The sequence below is a fragment of the Vanellus vanellus genome (assembly GCF_965231255.1).
Source record: "Vanellus vanellus genome assembly, chromosome: 1".
Taxonomy (NCBI): Eukaryota; Metazoa; Chordata; class Aves; order Charadriiformes; family Charadriidae; genus Vanellus; species Vanellus vanellus.
Genome location: NC_138905.1, coordinates 93,553,374 through 93,576,990, shown reverse-complemented (window position 1 = coordinate 93,576,990; position 23,617 = coordinate 93,553,374). Strand labels below are relative to the sequence as shown.

At 39.7% G+C, this 23,617-nt stretch overlaps 1 long non-coding RNA gene across 1 annotated transcript in view; it reads right to left on the bottom strand.

Moving 5' to 3' along the window:
- Positions 1 to 13,445: 13,445 nt before the first annotated feature.
- The window catches only part of LOC309671837, a 30,990-nt gene continuing 20,818 nt past the window's right edge, over positions 13,446 to 23,617 (bottom strand). The window contains exon 3 of the long non-coding RNA XR_014269195.1: positions 13,446 to 13,523. This is a non-coding gene — a long non-coding RNA (uncharacterized lncRNA). The remainder of the gene's footprint in view (positions 13,524 to 23,617) is intronic.

Here is a 23,617-nt window from a genome sequence, read left to right as displayed (position 1 = left end):
CCTTTGACCATCTTATATAACATCCTTATAAGCAAGCTAGGAACGAACCAAGCATATTCATGGTGTCACACAGATACAGAACTATTTGGATAAGGGAATCCACGCAGTAATTATCAAAATACAAGACTACAACTGGGTTTCTGGCCTGAGTTTTGTTCTGTTTGACTTTTTCATTAATAACCTAGATGATGGAATAGAAAATATGTTTATTGAACTTGCAGACAACATGAACCTGGGAGGGCAGGGAATGACTGAATAAAATTCAAAATTATCTTGGCAAATGAAGAAAATTGTCTAGAGACACTGGATGACATTCAACAGGAATATGCGTAAAGTAATGTACCTGGGCAGAAATAATTAATGACACAAATATTAGATGGGGATAACTGAGCAGGTAGCAGTTTTTCAGAAAGGGACCTAGGGTTATTGTGAATTATAAGCTTGAAATAAGTTAGCAACATCTTGGTGAAGCAAGGAATCAGTCATCATTTTGGGGGTTGTAAAAACAGACATGCAGCCCCAAGGACGCAAGAAGTAATCTTTCAGCTCTTCTCAGTTTAGGGAAGTTTCAAGTTATATACTGTCAAATTATGAGCAGTGCTTTTCAAGAAGATTTGAGGCAGCTGAAGAATATCCAGAAAAAAAGCATGAATGATCATAAATGCACATACCATAAACAGTGTGGAAAAACTGCCAAAAATTACTAGATGTTACCCAGATTTCCAGTACATAAAAGGCTCTTGCAAATGGGAATGGAATTAATTGCCAAAGAAGTAATGAAAGTAAACTGTAGCAAGAAAGATTCAGGTTAGGCAAAAGGAAAATCTTTTTAATGGCAAAAATAATGAAGTACTAGGATGGATCACTTGAAGTGGGAAACAGAACTTAACAGTCCAGAGAATTACTTGTCAGGAATAACAAAAAATACAGTCTATCCTTTCTTGGACAGGGAAGAAGACCACCTGAGTTCCTTAGGCCTTTTTCTTTTTTGAAGGTTCTAGGATGGCTAAAATCACTGAGAAGCATTAAACAAAAATCCCACAAAAGAAAAGAAGACAGTTACGAAGCACTGCAAAATGATCATGTATCTTAGGAAGAGAAAATTTTAGCCTAGAAAGGGACAGTCTTTGTGCTTGGATTTCAACAAGATACGTGTTTATACAAGTAATCTAGGCCAGATGTGAGAGTGTCTCTTATGATCCTTCAGGATAGCCTCATTACACCAGGACTGTCAATCCTTTAGGTTTCAGTACGCATTAGATGCTTACAAATAAATCCATCAAGTCCAGGGACTGCAGTGAGTCTTTACAATAGCAGCCAGTCCCTGCTAGGCCTTTCAACTGGTCTGATAGCAGCAACAAGTCACAGCAAAGTGGCAGGAGCAAATTTAACAATTGTTTGTCATCTGTTCACTATCAGGGAAAGAAAAAGGAATAAAAGGTAGGAAACACCTTGAAAGAGGAAGCAAAGGTAGAGTGCTGGAAATCAATCGCAGCCAGGGCACAGTACTTAAGCATAATTTTGTTAAAAACACATTTATCAAGACTGCACTACCATATTAAGAGAGAAGAAAATCTAATGAGGAGTAGGCCTCAATTATATTTATTTTTAATGTTTACAAGCTTTTCCAAGAGCAAAGAAGTTTCTTATGGTAGCAAAACATTGACAACACCATCTCCCAGCTCTGTGATGAACTCCAGGCGCGCACAGGTGGGGGCATGTCTGTACTGTTTCTTCTTTCCCTCCAAAACAAACCCTGACCTTCTAAACCTGTCCTTCTAAAGCAGATTCTACTTAAACCACCTATTTACACAGTTCACCACCCATACCCTTCTGTCATGGCCCACCCCATGGCACCAGTCACTGCTTCATTCCCTCCCTGCTTTCCTCACCTCCACAAAACCAGGGTCCAACTCCATCCTCTCACCCCTCTATCCCTGTCCCTGCTCACCTTCTCCATGATCCCTGCCCCATGTTGCCTTGGGCCTCCTCCCAAACCTTGAAGAGAAAGTGCAGATCCTGACATGGTCAGTGTTTTGACAGCAGCTGCTGAGAGCGGAGCAGGCTGGGTTACCACCACCAACAGAAACAAGTTACCACCTGCCACATGACTTGCCTTAAGTGCTGTTCAGATGATTGGGACAATTATCTGAGGAAGGATGTTTATCATGTGGTCAGATAGGAATCTCCACGTAGGCAGGGCTGGGAGCTTCTAGCTATTTGAGTGGCTGAATACCTCAATGGATTACTCCAGTCTGTAGCAAGTATCACAAAAGAAAACTGCAGAGAAATAACTTCTCAAGTCAGATTTCATAGCTTTTTGCCTGTCTAGAACACAGGCACCTCAGCTGGACCAACGCATAAGACTTCACACAGCACTTCGCGTTACCTGGGCTGTCACTCCTGATAAAATGCCTGCTGGCCGATCTCCTTGAGCTCAGGACATCACTTGGAGGCATAAAGCCCTGCAGATACTGCAGATCTCTATCTGATTCCCAGGATCACATGCAGAAGACACAGCTGGCCGGCAGGGTGGCCCAATGCATCTAGAATACGGAGTCCCACAGCAGAGGAGATGCTGCTGTGCTGCATTTGTCAACACGTGAATTGCAAACAGCACGGCTGAAAAGTGTAATGCAGAGATCCACTGAATGAGTGAGTCTCAAACATCAAAGCGCCTAGCAGATCTGAAAGGCCTTCACGTAAAAGAATGCAAGGCTCCTCCCATAAACTAAATTCCACCTGCTTGACAGAGAGTTATAAAATACCAATCCTATCTTAAAGGTAGGTAAATTGAGGCAATAGATACATAATACCCTGCTCCAGGAAACATGGGTAGTTTCCAATTTTTCTTGAATCACTAATGCAGACATAGGTGAAAAGGCCTGCTCCTACTAATGTCAGTGGCAGAATGGTTTGGGGAATGAGAACAAGATTAAGTTTTAACATTTTCTAAAGAAATTGAACCATTACCCAAACTCATTATTCAAGCACTTCTTATACATTCAGACTCTTTCCAAATTCACTACTTGTAAACATAGGCATAAGTGTAGGAGTTAGCACATATATAAACGATTTTGTATACTTCTGTGATGACTGCAGCTAACCCTGAAGCCACTGGAATTCTGCTAATGACAGGACACACATGTCCACCAGATAAAAAAACTGAGATACCAGGAAGCAAATTCATGCCATAGTGATTCATGCTTCTGACTCGGTCTAGTTACTCAGTGCTGTCTGCTTCTACATTACTTGAAACCTCAAATATTCAAACATCTGTCCCAATATCCGCACACAAAACTTTAGAAAAATCAAGCCATTTCCTTTCATGTGTGAATCAACCTGTAGATTGCAGGAGACCTGTTGCAAAGTAACACTGAGACTCAAGAACTTATAAAAAAAAACAACCAAACAACCAAACCAAAAAACGTTTTATATGGCCAATATGAATATCCATTACTAAGTCAAACAGGACTCCAATTCAGTAGAAAACATACAACTACACTGTTCAAAGTTTTGGCCAATTATTCCATGACAGAGTAACGTAGGAAATTCCTCCATGGCTAGGATATCCTACAGATATCCATATTTTTTACTTTCATGTAAATACCACCCACTGCAATTATACAACTTCTTAAAACAACAGTGGCAGAAATGTCACACCAGTTATCTGGAATTCCTAAACTCATCTAGACCTGAGAGCCTTCTGACCAACATTTTCAAAACTAGTATCTAAAATTATTCTTCTAAATCCATATGCTACTAGAATTTCTCTGCATTCAGCAGCTTCAGCAGGTGCTTCTGGGAATTAAGCACTCTGGAAAAAGTAGCTACTTATTTAGAAACATAAATATGGAATTGGGCAAGTAAGATGAGATAATCAGTTCTTTTAAAGCTCAAGTCTTGAGAGTTTTAGGATGTATGTTTCCAGACCACATGAAAAAACTGAGATCAGTTAACATACTTGAACAAACACACCCTCTTTGAGGTACACAGGGAACCACCTCCGATGAAGTTTTCAAGTTGTTTCCTTACTTTCTCTGCTGGCCTAGTACAGCTAGAAGCAACAGGTATTTTTAAAATCCATCCTTATGCAGTGGGTTTTCACTGTGCAAATCCAGTGTTTTTTAGTGTGGAGATTCTATCAACTAACTCACAATCAGTTTGTCAATTATAAACTTCATGAATTAATAGCATTTTAACCTTATATGTGTACTTAGGAATAAAGTCAAATTAAACAAGTGTAATATGGGAAGGGCTAGCAAACACAAACATTCTTCAGGGCACAATCTCAACATACAATTACAAGCTCCTACTTTCACAGTGTGCACAGACTTCTAAGACAAAATTAGTTTCTCCCAAGGTAGCTTGCCATTATTATGTTCCCATCATATTCTACTCTGCCATTACAACCAAAAGAAACCCACCCCAAAACCCTCTTTCACATCTTTTAACTAACCCTACACCAGAGTAGCCAAATATAAGTAAAGCAGCTAGTTGCCAAGCAGAAACAGAACTTTAGAACACACTTGTTTTCTTGTAATAATTGTAGCAGTCACTGCAAATACATGGTATCTCTACCTTTGGTATTTTTTATTCCCAAATATTAGAACTTATGTATGTACAAACCAACTCTAACAGAAAGCCATCTCCAGTACCTGTGGACCCTCCAACAACTTCACAGGAAAACAATGGCACCCAAGGAGAGGCAGGGCAACCAGTACTCTGTCGAGAACAGTGCAATAATTGGCATTATGATATTTTCCTCAGGGCAAAGAAGCTATTGAAATTTATTTTGTTCTGGATCCCTGGTACAGAATGAATTGCTTGGGACAGTTTATCTATCTCTTAAGCCAAGTCTGCATGGGGATGTTGAGAAAGTTAAGGCAAATCAACTACAGGTCTGACATCAATATGCACACATTTAATTGTCTTGAAGCTGTGAGTAGATGCTCTAATTCAACAGCAAAGCTCCCTGTAGCTCCTTATTCAGTTAAGCTACATTGGTCTAAGACTAATTTACTCCTGAATTAAAGCAGTCCCCCAAGGATTCAGCACAACTCATTTTTGCGTACTGACTTCATGCATTTAGCCAATTTGCCTCAGCTCTTCCTGAGTTCCCCAAGCCTTAAGGAGTTTTCAGTCTATGGCTGAAAGGAGCTTGGCTACTTCATCTCTGATGCTGAGAACATCAAACTGATTGTTTTCTCTCACATTTTCCATCTAGAGCACAGAATAACTAAAGAAAAAGTCCTCGCATTGCTTAGCTACTTCCTGCTCCAAGGTGAAAAAATTCAGTGGTTTTGGAGTTTACCATTACCTTGCTCGTACTCTCACTCTTCTACTCTGTGGAAGCCAGTCTTGGGAACTGACATGTTAACATACAGGGAACAAGCAGAAACAGGCAATGAAAATAAATGCAACAGGATACTAATCCCAAAGTGGGATCTGAACTGTCACATCATCTTCTTTAGAGACTTCACATCATATCAAAGCTCTATCTACTGACACTGGGTTTGCTCATCATTATTTGGAAATCGCAATCACATTTCCATGCTCTACCATTTCTCGTTGCAACCACTGTTGTGGTACCTCAGCACTTTCTGGAAATGAATTATGATTTCAATACTAATTCAATTCGATACTAATCCTAAACTGGGATTGATATTTCTCAAGAAATGCTAATGAAATTATCTATAGAAAGGATCCATGATTTTTAAAGCAAATGAGTTGCTTCCTTACAGTGAGAGCTCAGACTACCATTTTAAGTAAAAATTTAAAGCACTTCTCAAACTATAAGCACTTAAGAGAAGTAAAGGTATCTTTTTTCCATCTGGGGTCATTATAACTTACCTGGACACTGGCAGGAGTTGGGCACTACTTTGTTTTGGCCTTACTGCATGGATGTTCAGATGTTCAGTGATGATTTGCATGCACTTGCACAGACACACTTAAGCACACACACATGCAAAGGATATCCCAATGTACCTCAGAAGATTAAAGTTCCTGTATTAAGCTCATTGATTGAGCTATCTGAATGACAAACTAGAGTTAGAGGCCCTACTGTATAACAGCTGGCTGAAAGGAGTGTCTAGAAGAATAAACAAATATACATAATGCCTGGTGTTTTCTTTCCCCAAAATAAACTCATTCATTATAAAATGAACTGTCACATCATCATCTTTAGAGACTTCAAATCTTGTCAAAGCTGTATCTACTGACACTGGTTTTTCTTCAGCACAATTTGGAAACTGCAATCTTGTCACCATGCTCTACCATTTCTCATCACAACCACTGTTGTGGTATCTCAGCACTGGAAATGAACCATATTCCATGAATTCAAATGTAGATCTAACACTTTAAAACACTGCTCAAGCCAGGCGCCACCAAAATAAATAAGTGGGTAGTATGCAACATGGAATGCACTGGAGCATGGGCTTTTTAAACTTGCGTTTTTAATTCTAGATGGTTTTAAAACAGAATATTTATCCTCTCAGTGTCAATAAAAAAAAAAACAATCCCAATCCCAAAGTGATTTGTGTAGCACTAACAAACAAGAACTTTTAAATAATTTGATATATTTTATTACTCAAAATAATAACAATAATAAGTATGCAAATGAAAGTAAAGCCCTCTGGACAATATTTTCATTGATTTGCTGAAGAGAAGGACCCCTAGTGTCCAGCTGGATTTTAGCCAGCCTGGGGTCTGGTGACTACACAGCATGCAGGACGAAAAAACATCTTAGCTTATAAAATATTTCATGCACACACTTTCCCATCTCTCTTATTTGGAAACTGACCGATTTAAAGAAAAAAACCAAAACATGTATACAGTTCTGCTTTCTTAAATTAATTATTTCAAAATATTATCAAGGTATCATGTGATCATCTGGACTCTGAGGATTCATCATTACTGATGAACAGGAATGTGCCTTGGCACAATAGTTTCAGTGGTTGATTATGCATTGCAGACACCTATAGATAAACATCTCTATTTGTAAAAAATGAGCGCTGTCTCCGAGAGCAGTTTCTGATGAGGCTTTAAAAGCAGCATCAAAAAAATGTAATGCTAGAAAGATGAGGCTGCCCAGCCCTGTCATATAGTAGCATTGCTTTCTAAGAGGGAAAAAAAAAATCTGCACCATTCCTTATCATCAGGGTTTTACCCATTTATTTGGCTAATCATTCAAATGGCTAAACAGACCTCTAATTTGAAAATAAAAACCGATTGATGCAATCACAAACAAGTTCTGAAATTGTGATTTATAAAAAAGAGGGGAAATCTTGTTCTAAGCCAAAACACACACACAGTTACCTTTTTCTAATCAGAGCATTCATTTCTCCTCATTATGATCTCACAAGCACATTAAAATCTTATTAACATTAATTACTTCTGAGCGTCTATGCATGAGCAGCGACAGGCTTGCATGCGTGCGTGTGTGTGTATGTGTGTGTGTCTCTGGATCATATCTACATTTATATACCTTGCTGCACTTTGCTTATAAAACATGTGAAAATATTGCTGCTAACACCAATTAGCTAATTTCACACACACAGATAGTAAGCTGCTGTCTCGCTGCACAGCTTATTATAGACCAGCAGACAGATGGACAGACAAACAGACGCAAAAAGCATCACGGCTCCTCCTAAATGCAAGATCTGAAATGCCTGGCACCCCCAGGAGTGTGAGTTTTATCCTCGTAAGTCTCAGGGAACAAAATGACACAAATAAAAAAAAAATAATAAAAAAAAATACAAGACAGCCAAATATCCCATTTTCTACACAGATGGGTTCAATGATGAAGTGATAGAGACAAAGAAAAAACTGGCAGGCAGACAAGCAGCAGGCGCACAGAGAGATAGACAGAGACAGATAAACAAAGCAACAGAGAAAGAGATGAAAGCGTATTCATACATGTGAATTTGGGCTAAGCAATATCAACTTTATCCCACCAATAAGGTAAGGAAAGAAATGGCAGAGCCAAGAGTCACAATAGGTCCAACTTCACAAGCAAAATAAAATCCTGACTCTCTACAAAACTATTTATGGATTTTATTTACACTGAGCACACTACATGCAGCACTGCTGCTGGTGAGACTCAGCTCCACCACAAACTCCAGAACAAACACAGGCATCTAAATAGTTATTGCTATCGAACTGCACCTTCTTTCTTCTTTTTCACCCTTTGTTTCCATCTAATTTAGATTCACCTTTATGCTACTTCTAAATCCCCACCTTTATGTTACTTCTCAATCCCATCCTCCTGAACACTTCTGTCTGCCAGGGGTTAAGATATAAACAACACATCAGCACTCCTCATCATGCCAAAGCCGTGTTTCTCTGTTGCCGGGGGATTAGCCTCCCAACTGCAAGTCCTTCAGTCCTTTGCAGAACCCAGCTGGACACTTGCTGGTCTGGTCTTTTTCCTCTCTGCCCAAATGCACAACTCTGCTCATTCTCTGCAACTCAGAGAACTAACTGTAACCCTCGACTGGACTTAAAACTTCCACTGACATCAGTACAATGCAAAGTTTAGAAGCATCAAAATTTGCCTTTCAGCACTGCAACCCTTTGTTTTGCTTCTGTATTATTCTACTGATGACGTGATTGGGCAAAACACTATAAGGAGGGAAAGCATTAAAGCTTCAGAAGACAGTTTTCTGGAGAAATTTCCAGATGGCATGAAAGGCAACCTTATTAGGAAAAATTTTTAAATTAACATATCTTCATTTCTCACGGTAACACAAGTGTTTGCATTTTCTGCTCACTCCTCTCAGACCAAGACAAGGTAAATGTGGCAATAATCGCTGTTTTAATTGCCAGTTTTTTTCACCTAAAGATTTCTGCGCATTTCACAAAACATTCATTAAGCTTCAAGGCATGCAAAAGTTACTCTCATCCCTCCATTTTACTGCCAGGGAACAGAAGAGCAGAGAGGTGATGTTGAAGTACCCTGATCAGTAAGAAGGTCTACAGCAGACCCCAAAAGTCCTCTTATTTACATTTCTCACATCTCTTTTTACACATGCCCTATTTAATGTCATTAAAACAGTACCTGAATTAATAAAAAAAAAAAAAAAAAAAAAAATCAATGTTTGAGGACTGTACTCAGGATGCTTGACTTTTGTTTATCTCACTCATGACCTTCTCCTGATGATGCTCATTCAGAAGGACCTACTTCCACACAAGCCCAGCACAGCTGCTGAGAGAAATGCCATGAATGCAGTCAAGCATCTTTGGGACATGGCGGGTGTACTTCAAACATCCAAATTAGTTATGGTGCATTCACAGTAAATCCAGTGATTCCAGAAAGCTTTGGAGCTCCTGGGCATGGACATTATTACAGTTGTATCACACACACACAGTTAGCCTGGTGCACCTTGACCGAATTCTGCCCAGCTCAGTTTTACTGTGCAGACACAACAGATCTGGTCACACAGCAGAGCAAGAACTGTGGCATATGGCCCCTTCTGCCACAAGGAGTGGGTACATGACCTGCTCAGGCAGAAAGGAAGTAAGCAAATTGAACACCACTCCATTTGCTCGGTTTACTATGCTTCTTTCGTTAAGGTTAAATATACAGGCATTGAATGTAAAGATATAGAAAAGTAAAAGCTTTATAAAAGAAGCAAAGAGCAATAAAGACTTGAGGCTTTACCATTTTATGCATATGACACAGTAGGCTCCTGCCTGCATATTTCCTAAAAAATAGAGCATAGACTTTTAAAGTCTCTCTTGAATCAGGCAGAATTACTTCCTTCCTGGACTTTCCCCAAAGAAGTGCTCTGAGGGGAAGCAAGATTCTCTCTGACAAGCCAAGGAGCCTCACCAATGCTGGTTAACAGTGATTCAGCCCTAAGTTCAGCTCATTTACCCAGGCTTCCCAGAAAGCTCGGAGAAATCCCGGGCCAGTCATTACTCCAGATTCCAAGCTCCCCACTGTGCTTGCTCCCATCTCACTGATCTCTAGGCATGTTTGAAACTTAGAAAAACCGGAGGGCCATGAAGAATTTCCCCTTAAACACTTCAGCGATCGCCATCAAAACCAAAGGAAGGGCCACAATGACATGAGTTCAATAAAATGGTTAACAATATAAAGCACTCCTTTGGAGTTCTGTAGACTCCATGCGTCCTAATTATACATAGCAGAAATTGTACCTCAGTAAATTAAAAAACAAACACAGAAGCTCATTTAAGTAAATGTGTAACAGTGGCGATGCTTAATGAGAGAAAAAAGTTGCCAGTTTTTATTACCACAATAGCATGTAGCAGCAACTATGTAACAGGGAACTTCTGTAGAATTTCCCTATGTCTGAGTTTAGCATGTAAAGTGGATGCAAGTGTCCTAAAAAGCAAGAGGCCTCAAATACAACTGACTTAAGGACTTCTCATAGGACCAATCCTTATCACCAGAGACAAACGAATCTCAGAGACCATTCAATCTATGGAATAGGTCATTATGCATATGTGAAAGGGGAACAGGGGAAAAATCTCTCCTTACGGGGTGTGGAGGAGAGAAAGACATTTATTGGCTATCCCGTACAAAGAAGTTTGACTTGCCTTTCTCAGGTGGGAATTCTCCCAGCAAACCTGGTCTCTTCAGCTACTGTATTCATCCACTTAATGAATCTTATTGTATTGTGTCTACCAAAAGTTGCAGGAGGCTGAGGCAGTATGAGAGTACTTAAGAGGTACGCTTGGCATCCAGATCAGCCTTGCGATCCAAACCCCTTTGTGTCCTTTTGGAGGTTAATAAGACAAGGTTTTACTGACTCCGTCCTGGCTTTTATAAGCTTCTCAGGGATTACAGAAATTGGAGATTGCATATGAAAAAGCTGGTTCATCCATTTCCTAGAAGGGACATTCATCCAGTTTGCCCTTCAATCTTGAAATGTGAGACATGCCTGAGGAGTGTTCTTTGTTATAGCGTCTCACAAATATATCCAGTGATGGTGAGTCCATATGTCTCTGATAAAGGGAAAACCTTATTGTGCATTCCAGCCCTTTCTTTTGTAAACATACTACACTAGATGAATTTGGCTCTCAAAGAAGAAAGTATTAATTGTGCTAGCTAATACAACTTACTGTTGCTGTCCTTCCAAGCATCAAAAACTGGTTCTTGGGAAATGAAAAGATACTATAAAGCAGTGTAAACCCAAAACTTGCTTGCAAGTTTTCGAGAATTGAGATCTGAGTCTCATTCTCAAGTAACAATGTTATATGCGGTTATTCACTGTACTGTTTTCAGGTTGAATGTGCAAACAATTCGGTTCCTCCTACTGTTCATTCTCTGACAGATGCCTCCTCAGCAATACATCTGTGCTCTGCCCAAACCCAGTACTTGCAAGCTTCCATTATTACTTGCGTGCACTTTGTCTCCACCGACAGTTTAAACAGACAAGTAACAATCCTCTTTAAATACTTGCGTCTGAAGAACCCTTAGGGGCTATTTTCTCCTTTACATATTGCAGATCCCGTAGAGGTTAAGAGCAGTTGCACATACAAGCAATTATACATACAAGAAGCCCAGAACAATGTAACCATTTGAAGGTACTTTTGTCTTTACTTGTGATAGGGATCTTCAGTATTCCTTTGATGCCTATTTTGTGGAGCAAGCAACACCACTATTTATTCGAGCCAGGTATAACCTTTCCCTCTGATTATTATTGTAGAAAAAGAGGTGACAGACTGGTCCAGTTTTCGAACATCTACTTCTTGGACACAGCTAACACTGGAGTTAATAGGGACATATCCAGCTGTGAGAAAGACAACTGGGAAAAAAAAATAATTGTTGCTTACAAGTCTTTGAGGCTATATTAACTGAGTTAAAGAGTCATTATAAATAATAAACAAAACATCAAAAACAATCTTTTTTTTTTTAATTCTGCTATTAAAAATAAGACTTTGTTGACATGTTAGTATGTTAAATGAGTTTGGCCTCCATTTTCAGTTACTGTAGGGTGTTTTTAACTCATTCAGAAAGTAGAAATAAGACTTCGATAGCAAAGAAGATGCATAGGCGTTACAATACTACAATGGTATATAAAAAGCCTAATGGTCTTTAATACAGCCAAGAATCATCTGAGCTTCCTTTGTCTGTAGAACATGGTCTTTACTTTTCCAAGTCCCATCTGCATGTACAATACACTGAGGAAGGAAAAGAAAGGCACCACTTCCTCTTTCTCTCTGTGCCTCGATTGTTCCTGATTAAAAAATGGAAATAATAATGTTGATTCAGCTACTGGAGTTATGCAAAACGAAATTAACTACTTTCATTAGACGCTATAAGATATTTGAATAAGTTTCTTCAGAAATGCAAAGTGCTATTTATTCATATCGGCAGCTATCGCTGGCTAAACTGTCCTGGAAACTTTTGTGAGTGTTCCCTTAACTGGCTGAACTCAGCTAATAACTGCTGTCTGTTTTGAAGTACGTGTGACAATCCTTTATCTGAAAAAGCCTAGGAAAGACTTAGACAGTAATGAGAACAAAGCAAAACAAAACAAAAAATCCTACAAGGTCTCAGGATTAAATCTTTGCAGGTGGGCAACAACAACAACAAAAAAGGCATCTTTTTGGATGTTAAATTCTTTGCAGGCTTTGCCTGGGCATTATGAGAATAATCACCAACACCTCTGAAAAGCAAGCCTTTTCATCAACTCCATAAGCTCAGATTTCAAGGAGAGATCTGGAAAGAATCTTATTAATACACCTATGTATGCCGCCACAAGAGAGACAGTATCTAACACAGCAAAAATGAGGTCAAATTCAGCAGCACTCTCCTGAAGAAACCTGTCTTCTGGTCACAAATCACTTGTGGAGCACCATGCATCATCTGTACTGCTTCAGATGTATGCCAGCTGCAGCCAGTAGGCTAGAAGTACGAAGCTAAGTTGAGCTCTTGGTTCAGCGTTGATTCTTTTAAATTTCATGGAATTGGTCCACTTTTATACAAACGTATCTTAGGGCAAAATATGACCCATAAACATTTTAGCAGAGACACAGACATTCAGAAATTTCACGTGGAACTTCTTATCCCAAGAGCACAGTCCTCTGAAGATGATTATTGTATGATGAATATTCCAGCTTGCTCCTTATGAGGGAAAAGGAAAGGGCTGTGGCCTCATCCCACCCCACTCTGGTCCTACTCATACAGAATCCCACCGCTAAAATTTCCTCCCTCTCCTGTCAGTGGGACCAAGTTAGCCCCTCTTTTTGCATGAAGTTCAGACTTTTTATCCTCATTTTCTTTGAACAGCTCTGCCCCCTGCCTGCGTCTCAGCTTTTATTTCTTCTAGCTGCTCACATTCTTCACAAACCTCCCTCCTAAATGCTCCATTTGTGTCCTTCTACCACATTGAAGCCAATGTTCCACAGTAGCATTACTCAACCAGATTTTAATAACTCTTTAAAACAGCTTACAGTCAACTAAACTGTGTTCCTGCACAGTCAGTCTTAACCAGGAATCTCCAGAAAAGTTCATTTTAGCTCACTTCCTTTTTGTTTTCCACTTTTTTCACCTGAAAAAGATGTGGAATGAAAATTAAATTAATTTTGGTATCAGATTAAATTATCACAGGATTGGATATGCATGATCTAGAGAAGATGGCTCTCACCCCACCACAGAGCCAGCTTTAACTGAGCTAGCTCAGTTATTAATAGCAGTTTGGTCAAGACAGCCTAGGGCTGAATGCAGTGGAAATATGTGGCTCAAAACATATGCAAAATTCACCTGAGATCCAACATAATACAGCCTACATCGTCAGGGCCAAACAGTTACTGCCATCTGAGCTACCTAAGTAAATGCTAGCTTTTAACCTCCATGCGGTGAAAACTTCCTCAAAATAAAAAATAATCAACACCCAAACCCAAGACCTCAGGTGGCAGCTCTATTCTAACATGCCAGAGAAAGACCACAAGTATTCAAAAACTTCATTGACAGGCTAAAGCAAGCCCATTAGAGTAAAGAAAGAGGTTGCAATGCACCATTGGGGTGATAACAAGGCACAAATTTGACAGGGAAAGAGTCTCACAACAACAATAAAATTAGGTAATACAGCTATAACTAATGGTCTCCCAACTGTCCTCTTGAAACTGATAAATATCATTTTCCCTGTCTTGAAGACAAGTTACTGAAACATTGAGAAATGAAGCAACTTGTTGAAAGTTACAGAGAAAACTAGAAACAAACTGACTCCTGCTTCCCTAATCAGTGGGTTATCCTTGCCCACACCTATGTACTTGCATACATCATGGTAGTGACTGCACTGCAATCTGATTACAACTTCTGAAACTGCACCACAGCTTTGTGCTGACAAAAAATCCTTAAGAACTCTGTACACTGGTTAAAAATAAATAAATAAATAAATAAATAAATAAGTCTCAAAAAGTATTAAGAAAGGCTTGGAATGGGATCCAGTCCCCTGTAAAAAGGGACCCAGCGATTAGCAGAAGAAAGTTAATTCCAGAATCCAGAAATGCCCAGCACCGGGGAAAAATAATAAGCTTTCTCTTGTCTGACAAAAAGTACAGCAAAGCACAACTGGCTTTTAACCTCATTCAGGAAGAGCTGCTTTCACAGCAGTGAAATGTTTCAGGCTGAGCCTGACTGACTTAGTGGATAAATGATTTAAAGTTGGTATAGCTCAGAAGGACCAGCTCATTTAGGAAATGTCACTATCTTAAAAACACACTTTTTCTATCCAATTGGAGCAAGTTTTGAAGCTTTCAAAGCTTGGCCGTGGCTTAGAGAGGAAAATAAAAGCAGTATTTTTATGAAATGCTGGAAATTACAAAACACAGCTTGGACTTCTTACAGTCTGCCCATGAGCCAGGACAGGCTGGGCCTTCGCCGGGAACTTGTGTAGCTTCTAACCACTTGCATAAGTTTAGCACTAGGTGACGGACTGGTGGCCACAGGTGCTGAATTCTCTATTTATCCCCAAAGCAGGTACTGCAGGAGGGCAAGCTATCATAGAGATACCAACCCCTGCTACAATTCCTCGCATCCAGGGACCTGGTGCCAGGAGGGTGATGTGGTCTCAGTGCGGTACTGCTTTTCTGATGTCTCTGCTATGACTGCCCACATGGGGGCCAGTTCCCTGTGCTGTATTTCAGGAGGATGGACTCCTAAACTGCACGGCCTATGAAACGGAAATAATGGAGAATCATCCTACCAGCATCCCCCGAGACACTTTGAGAAAGAAGAACCAGGGATTATTTTCTTTGCATTATATTCAAGCCATTTCAAAATGAATGAACACTAGAGAGAGCGATGAGGCCATAGAGAGTTAATACACTGAGTACAAATGAGATTTATATGTGGCTTGAGTCACTCCAGCCAGTTTGCTACCCACCAGGCTGTTTGGTTTATTGTCCATACTGGATAAAGATTTAATAAGCAGTCACCTAGATGGGAACCATGAGACTTGCAGAAAGGAAACTTTTCACTACTCTACATGGAAAACTTGAGCCCAGTCCTGCAACAGCTCTGCACAGCTGATTTCCACCAATGTGTCAATGGCTGCAAGACAAGGCTCTTTATCATGACAGGCCACGTAGGTGGAAACTACAGGAAGTACAGGACAATCTTTCATTATATAATTGCCATGTCAGAGATCTACACATTCCAAATATTCTACGGGAATTAAAAAAGCTTTCTTCAGTTTTTTCTCCAATACTCAGTCTTATCCAGGACATTTTTCAGAGCATGAAAGTACAAAATGCTGGATTTTAAAAACTTATCTACCGGGGAAATTTGCTGTGTGGGGAACATATTAAACAGTTCAGTCTATGTTTGGAAAAGAAACACGAATTCATCACAATGAGGAAGGATGTTCAAGAGTATCCTGAAAAAACAGCCAGTATTCAAGCCAAAGGACAGGATGAAGTGGGCACAACAGTATAAAGCTGACAAGCAGATTTAACTGACAGTGACAGAAAGATTCAGAAGCTGCCAAAGCCTAAGCTACACTAGGGCTTCTTCAGATACTACAGGCACTAAAAAGCACCAATGAGAACATTTTTTAAAACTCCTTCAGATGGGAAAAATCCTAGAAGCAACAAAATTGAAAACACAAACTTTGGGAAATTATAGACAAAGAAATGCCTATCAAATATAAGTAAGACTGGAAACAGCTAAAAAGGCTGAATTACAGGATTGGACATTTCATGACCTTTCTCAGCAGTCATTCCTGGTATATAAGGTTTTAAAACACTTCATCAGAAGACTACTTCTTTTCCTGTTAATACTGCTTGTTGCAAGAGAGCTCAGAGCCATTCATTTAGACACAATTTTTGTAAGGCAGTGTCCCAGAGGGTGTGGCCCGGTCTCCTGGGAATAGCATTTGTTAGTTTTAGAGAACCAGCAGAGGGAGCACATTAGCAATTAAACATGGTTTTCTTGTGTTCGTGCCTAAACAATAAGATTTTTTGGTTGGGTTTTTGTTGTTGTTTTGTTTTTATTGTCAGCATTCCTCTCTGTCACTAATGTCTGTGACTCACTTAGCTATCAAATTGCTAGGAGTTTAGGAGCGAAAGCCATGGAGAATAACAGGCCCCATGTCCACCCCGCATAACACGATAGCAGATGTAAGCTTTTACCGAGTTGTCTTTCTTTCCTCTCTCCCCATATCAACTTCCATCTTACCCATTCCTGACATCCTGCCCATGAAATCTTGTGTTGCCACACGACGATTGCTCTCAAATTCCTGCACTGTGACCACTAACTTTCTAGCCAGAAAGAAAGGCATATGGATCTCTAGGGAGGAAAGAGAAATCAATAATTAACTTTCAGTCAGCAGAAAGGACAACTCTGAAGTCCATAAGGCAACTTTCCCTGTCCTAGTTTCATATCCTCAAGGGACTGATCACACTTCCAAGTATTGACGATTTTAGAAGCAAGATATTAGAACGCTTGTCTTCTAGTTGGAAAAAAAAAAAAAACCAAACCATCAGTAGAGTAATTTCCATGCTGTATTTACCTCAGAATCAAATGGCACACTATACTTGCCTGAATTTTTAACTCTACCACAATCCCAAGATAAGTTTACCATGGAAGCATAATATTAAGAGGCCATCTACAGGTGTAACTTACAGAACGGCACCACTTCTGCCCTGTAAAGGATTTCCTATAGGTGCTCTGCAGAGGGTCAGAAGCACCGCCCATTCAGGTTTCCTCTCCTCTTCGCTGTAGTTACCAACTGTTCTTAATACTGACTTGTATAACCACCGATTTGGTACTAGCTCAACCATTCAGGAAGACAATATGGGTTTTGGGTCACCCTTTGTACTGTCATTTACACTTGTGCAAACTGGACATTAAATGTTACCTAGGGGTCTGCATCCACCCACTTCAGAAAAGCACAAGGAAAGGCATATGACACGAGGCATTGAAGAATAAAGTCCTAAAGACACTGCCAGTGTCTGAATTAGGTAGGATTGTTTTCTGTTAGAATACCTGTCTTTCCTAAAAGATGTTGGGGAACAGTACCCAATAACAACAAGTGCAGCACAGGCTACGAATCTGCCCTCCACGGGGCTAGCGGGGCAGGTTGTCGCTGATGGGAAGAGACCACTTCTTGGCATGAAAGGATTTCAGCCTTTGTGCTCATATAGTCCATGGCCTTTCTTCCCATAGTGCCACCTAGTGCCAACTCGGTCAGCGGCTCGCTTTTCCGCGAGGAGAACATCTGCCCCATGGGAAACAGGCTGGGACCCTCCACACTCATTTCACCAAAGCCAAACCCCAGCTGTCAGAGGAACAGTATTTTTTTTCCTTAAAGACAGCTCTATCCCATTAGCCCGATTTCCGACTCCTGTATTTTAACTAGTTCAAGATATACAGTCTTCCCTGTACATGATAAAAGCTGAACTTTTTTCTTCTTGCAAACCTTTGGGATGCGTAGCAACCTGCCCAGCGGCACCAGCAGCCCTGGCTGCCCCAGCAGCTATGGAAGAAAGAGGTGGCACGTGTCCCCATGCCTTCGGTGACCATTTTACAAGACCCATCTGCAAACAGAGCTCCTGCCAGCACCGGACGGTCAAAATGCCATCATAGTACACAACAGTACTGAAGGATTAGGTACAAAAATGTATGAAAACACAAAAATTATAGGCAGTAATCATTCTGAAATGCCAGTTTCCTATTAGAGGAGAATTGGATCAGTGCCGTTAGAAATAAATATTAACTTTTAAGATAAATAATAACCAGAAATATAGGAAACACCGTCAAAGCAAAAACCATCCTAGACAAAAGCCATTGCCTTTATTTGCTCCTCACTGAAACTTTGGTAAACCTGTGAAAATCTGCTCAAGTTAGAGCTGTACAGATATTACAAATGTAACTTAAAATTTGGCGAATTGTTAAACACTACTCTTTACCAAGAGAAACATGGATTATTGACATAGATAGATTATTAAAAATCCAATTTATTTTTCACAGTTGATAGTTTATTTTCTGAATTTTCTTGGGCCAAACTAACAAAATCAGTGAAGTCCGTTTCACTTTGATTTGCCATCATTTTTTGTCTGCAGCAGTTTGAATTGCAGACCCTAGAGAAGGGACAAGTTATTCTTTAAAAGCAACTATTTCCAGTGCATTGTTTCATTAAAAAAAAAAAAAATTATAAAATATTTGGAATTTCTAAAAGTTTTGCTTAAAAAAATTAAATCTAAATATCTTAAGTTTCCATTAACATTTATGAATCTCTTTCACTAGAAGCTCTTCACCATACAGATCACAGTGCAAAAAAGTCCTATAAAAAGAGATAGGAGTAAAACCAACTGAAATCTACAAGGCCACAGCATGCCATCAATCTCTAAACAGAACTCCTATTCAAATAATTCTGCTTAAAATCTCATATGGTCTGCAAAAACGAACCAGGTTTTCTTGAAATTATTTAAATAATTTATCTAAGACTGTAACCTCTCTTGTATGGGATTTGTAAGCCATCCCACAGAATTCTCTAGCAGGGGACACTGTTGCCTATTTACATCAAAGTTTTATATAAATAACATTACATTTTTTTAAATTTTCTGCAGCTGTTTTCCCTTATGAATAAGCTGGGCCTATGAAAAAAATGTGAAAATAGGAAAACTCTGAGTAATATTTATAATAATGATATATCCAACTCAGGAAATTGCTACAACTGTCTTTATCAAAATAAACAAGATTGATATTTTTTCCTCCTTTAAGAGAAAAGCAAAATCCTCTACTATTAAAATTGATTTGACTTGGTATTTGTTTGGTATTTGGATTTGCCTGTCTTATATCCCATTTTTGGTCCTGTTAAAAAAAAAAAAAAACAACAAACAAACAAAAAAAACCCACAACACAAAACGCACACACAAAAAAGCCCAACAGCATTGCTTTTCGTCTAACAGGAGTGAAAGAGGCATATACACACGCCATTCAGCCCAAAATTACTCTAGCTACAGGGCATGGCAAAGCATGAAATAACTGCTCCAGAGCACTTCCTCATGTGGGTGTGTTAGATAACTGTCTGCTCCAACGCTAAAATAAAGCACACTGTGATCCAATCAACACCGTGAGCTCTGCTCCGCACAGCTGCCCCGGCTGCCAGCATGGGAACCCAGAGCACCCCACACTGCCCCATACAAGCCGCTCTGCCAAACTCAGTCCTACCCCCTCGCCAACAGGCTTGACGTTCCCAGGGTTCCAGCTACAGCATCATACACTGGATTTAAGTTTACTTAGGCATACTTTACCCTTTGCTGCTGTATCCAGATTGCAAACGGACTTTGTGCTATTGAAAGGGCTAAGATTTATTTTTTTTTTTTTGCTAGCATATACTTAGGGTTCAAAGAAAATTAAATCCTCCTAGTGAAAAAGTTTTTAAGATTAAAAAAAGATCTTACTGGGTAATGAAAAAATGCTTCTCCCACTCCGACTCTTTTTCTCTGCTCGAGTTCTTCTTGCCTGGGGTTTTCATAAAATCAAGAGGTATCTTGTAGTCATTTTTAAAGTTTTTCAAAAATGTTTAAGATGAGGCTGGGCTTCTGCTAAATGTATGCGTAAGAAGCCTGAGGATAGGTCCATGTGCCTTCCTACAAAAAAACTGGACTGCTGAGGAACATATACCTGCACTGGTTCCAGAAAAAATGACAGGTGCCTGAAAACCCACCCATCCCGTGAGGGGAATGGCTGCTAACGCTCCAGCTGCATCACTCCAGGCTGACCACCATCCAAAGGCATCAGCAACTCCACCTTTTAGACCCCATATTTTTGGCATACCTTCAGCATCCCCTCTACACCCAAATCTGAGTTTCAAAGCTTGAGATTCAAACTCTAGGAGGGGAGGAAACACCTTGCTACAGTTAACAGGTCGTTTGAAGCAATAAACACGTTTAAAGCCTATCAACAAAATATTAATTTAGAAGCTTGAATAAAAAGGAGGAAAAAAAAATAGGAAGCAGTGAATATCATTCCGCAGCTAAGAGATGAGCCACCAATTCTTGGCACACTGATACATAAAACCTTGAAAAGTTTTGCTCAGGTTCTGAAAATAAAACTGCTAATAAAAAGAAGCAAGTAGTTTCTGTAGCTGAAGTGCCAGTGAATAGATCTGCTGCTCTGGATTGCAATTAAATTAGTTTGTTCAGCGAGGAGGCACTTCTGTTGAAACTGGGGAGTCGTAAGTTAAAGGACAGCTAAAAAAAGCCCCAAACAACAGCAAAAAAACCTGTTGGCAGCAAAAGTTCTCTCTGGCTGTAAAATAATGGATTTTTAAGAAACATTTCAAAGGATTTGAAGGTTTTGGAGAATCTCCTAGGCAGTCCCAGGTGGGTTGGGAATATTGCATTATGGACTTCTTTGTGCTAAGAGGAAGGCCTAATGCATGGTTTTAAGAAGTCCGCCTCTTGCTATTAAATAAATAATTTTCTATTAAAAAAGGTGACTGTTATTGTTGAGAGATCTCCACTGATCAGAGTCCATTTTATATAATTACTTAGGATTCTCCAGAATATTTTATGTAACTCACTTCCACTATCTCTTTTCTGTTTGGTTTTTTTTTTTTTTTTTTGTTACCAGCAGAGTAGCAGTTTTACTCTCAAACAGAAATGACAGAAGCTCAGAAAAAAAGACCATTTCAAATGGATCAATTTAAGCAGTCTTTAGAACCCATGATAAATCTGGGCTCCAAAAACTCGACAATGCTAAATGGGCTATGAAATGCATCACAAATCCCTCCCCAGAAAAAAAAGAAGAAAAAAAAAAGAAAAAAAAAAAGATTAATTCAGAGAAAAGCTTCAATGTTTAACATTACAAATAAGCAGCATATTTGTGGAATGAAAATTGGTAAATAAATAGTTACTATTTCTGGACAAAATGGCTCGATAGATTTCATAATTTGCCACCACTGTAAAAAATATCTATTCCCTTCCCCCCTCCCTTCCCCGGCAGTACACACGGAAACACAAGCATAACCATGCATAAAGTGGGAGGGTGGGGGGCAGCCAAGGATACAAACTCCCTCTTAGAAAGTTTGAATTCTTATTAACCCAGTGATGCCTCCATAACGTTACATTAAACCAGCAACATAAAAGTTGGAATATACATCTCCTTTCTTCCTAGTAAAGGAAACTGGAAAAATACTAATAATGAAAAATAGACGTTAAAAATATCCAGGAGGAAAAAGTAAATGTACAATAACCAAAATTAACCCCCTCCGCCCCCACACCAAAACAGACAAACAGTAAAATCTCCAAACAAAAATCCTGTCAGGAGGAGTGGAACCTGCTTTATCTTATTTTTTTTGCTTTTATTTACTGTATGCCAAGCATGGACTTTAAACTTACAGTATACATATATAGAGAAAACAAAGAACAAGAGTCACCGTTAACCCTGGTCACCGGCATTACAGTTAAAAGTCATTGGCAAATACTAATAAAACCCCATTTAGCAGTAAATAAGGAGAACATGATATATGGACGGACAGATGGAACTGCATAAACAGAAGAGAAAAAGCAGAGAGAGACCCACAAACATACAGAGAGGGCTGTTTTAGAAGAGTGAAAGATATTGATTTACTTGGAACTAGTGTTGGAAAACAAATGTATTTGTTTCCTTCGTGATTAAAAAAAAGTAATTAAAGTGAATCATAAGGGGGCACACCCTTAAATAAGTAGAAGGGGGGAAAACATTTGTAGAGGGTAAGGCCTTCTATAGATGTTCCGAATTTTAAGCTAGCAAATAGGTCTGGCAAACTTACATCTCTAAATTAAAAATCCGGGAGGGGGGAGGGGGGGAGGGGGGAATAAAGAAGTGCTGGTGGTTTAAGGAGAGTAGAGGCTTTATTCTTTCATTTTTTATAAAAGTTGACTGGCCTACCTTGTTCCCCAGTCCTCAGTTTGTCTCCTCATAGTCGCTGTCTCCCTGGAAGTACAGTGTGAGTGGTAATGACTGCCTGCCTCCCTAATGAGTCCATTTTCCTGCTCTTGATGTTGTGTATATACACACACTGCAACCTACCTTACAAACCACAGAGACGGGAAAGGGAGAGCGAGCGAGAGAGAGCGAGCGAGAGCGAGCGAGAGTGCGAGAGACAGGGAGCGAGCAAGCGAGCGAGGGAGCGAGGGAGAGAAAGGCGCACACAGACAAAGCCCTCCTACCAGACAGCAGACAACCCTCCTTCCCCTATCTAGCAAAATACAACTCGGCTAATGCAGCAACAGGTTCAATACTGCCAGGCTGAGGCAGCCTAGAAAAGGTACACGGGGCTGAGCAGGATTGCTGGCAAATAAACAGTTTAGTGCCGGCTGGCTCCACCTTTCTTATTTATGTTACAGGATGTTGGAATGCATTGTTTCAGACAGTCCATATAATTATCATAAATACATTTTTTGTGCATATTAGCATGGAGCGCCGAAACGTATCAGCCATTCTGCTCCGTAACCTTATAGCTTTAACACATGCAGGGAAGGTGTAAACATATCTCTTTTGACAGGCAGACTACACAAAGCCCACTGATGATTTTAAAGTCATGAGATCTTTCAAGAAAGACGCTCCTGAAGATAGGTTTCCCCAGACAATAGGGGAGCAGGGAAAATTGATCTTGATGAGGAAGAAGTCTTCGTACGAGACTGCTCGGTAAACAATTGAAAAGAGAGGGCTATTCTCCCCAGCATTCCCTCCCTTCAAAAATATGTATTGGGAAGCTTCTACCCCTACAGCTATAATAATGTGCTGTGCTTATGTCTGAACAGGTGCAATGCATATAGTACATGGTGTTACAAGGACAGAAATAAATCTCTCAAGTAAAAAAACATTTTCCCAGTTGCAAACAGGCCAAGGTTATTTAAAATATAGGTCTAATGTGAAGAATGTTCTCCCCACTCCCTACATTTTTTTGCGGGGGGAGGAGGGGAGGGAGGGCTAGAAGGCAGGTATGAGGGGGAGCCAAAGATGGGAAAAATCAATACACGTAACTAGTTACTAGATTTTTATTTTTATAATATTCTCTAATATCTGAAGAAGACACATGCTGCTTCTAAAATATTTTTCACTCAGCCCTGAAATTCTGTTGATTTCAATAACTATTCCAGGCATGTGAAAGTAGCAAGAGCAGGAAAACAAGATTTTGCACCTGTATTT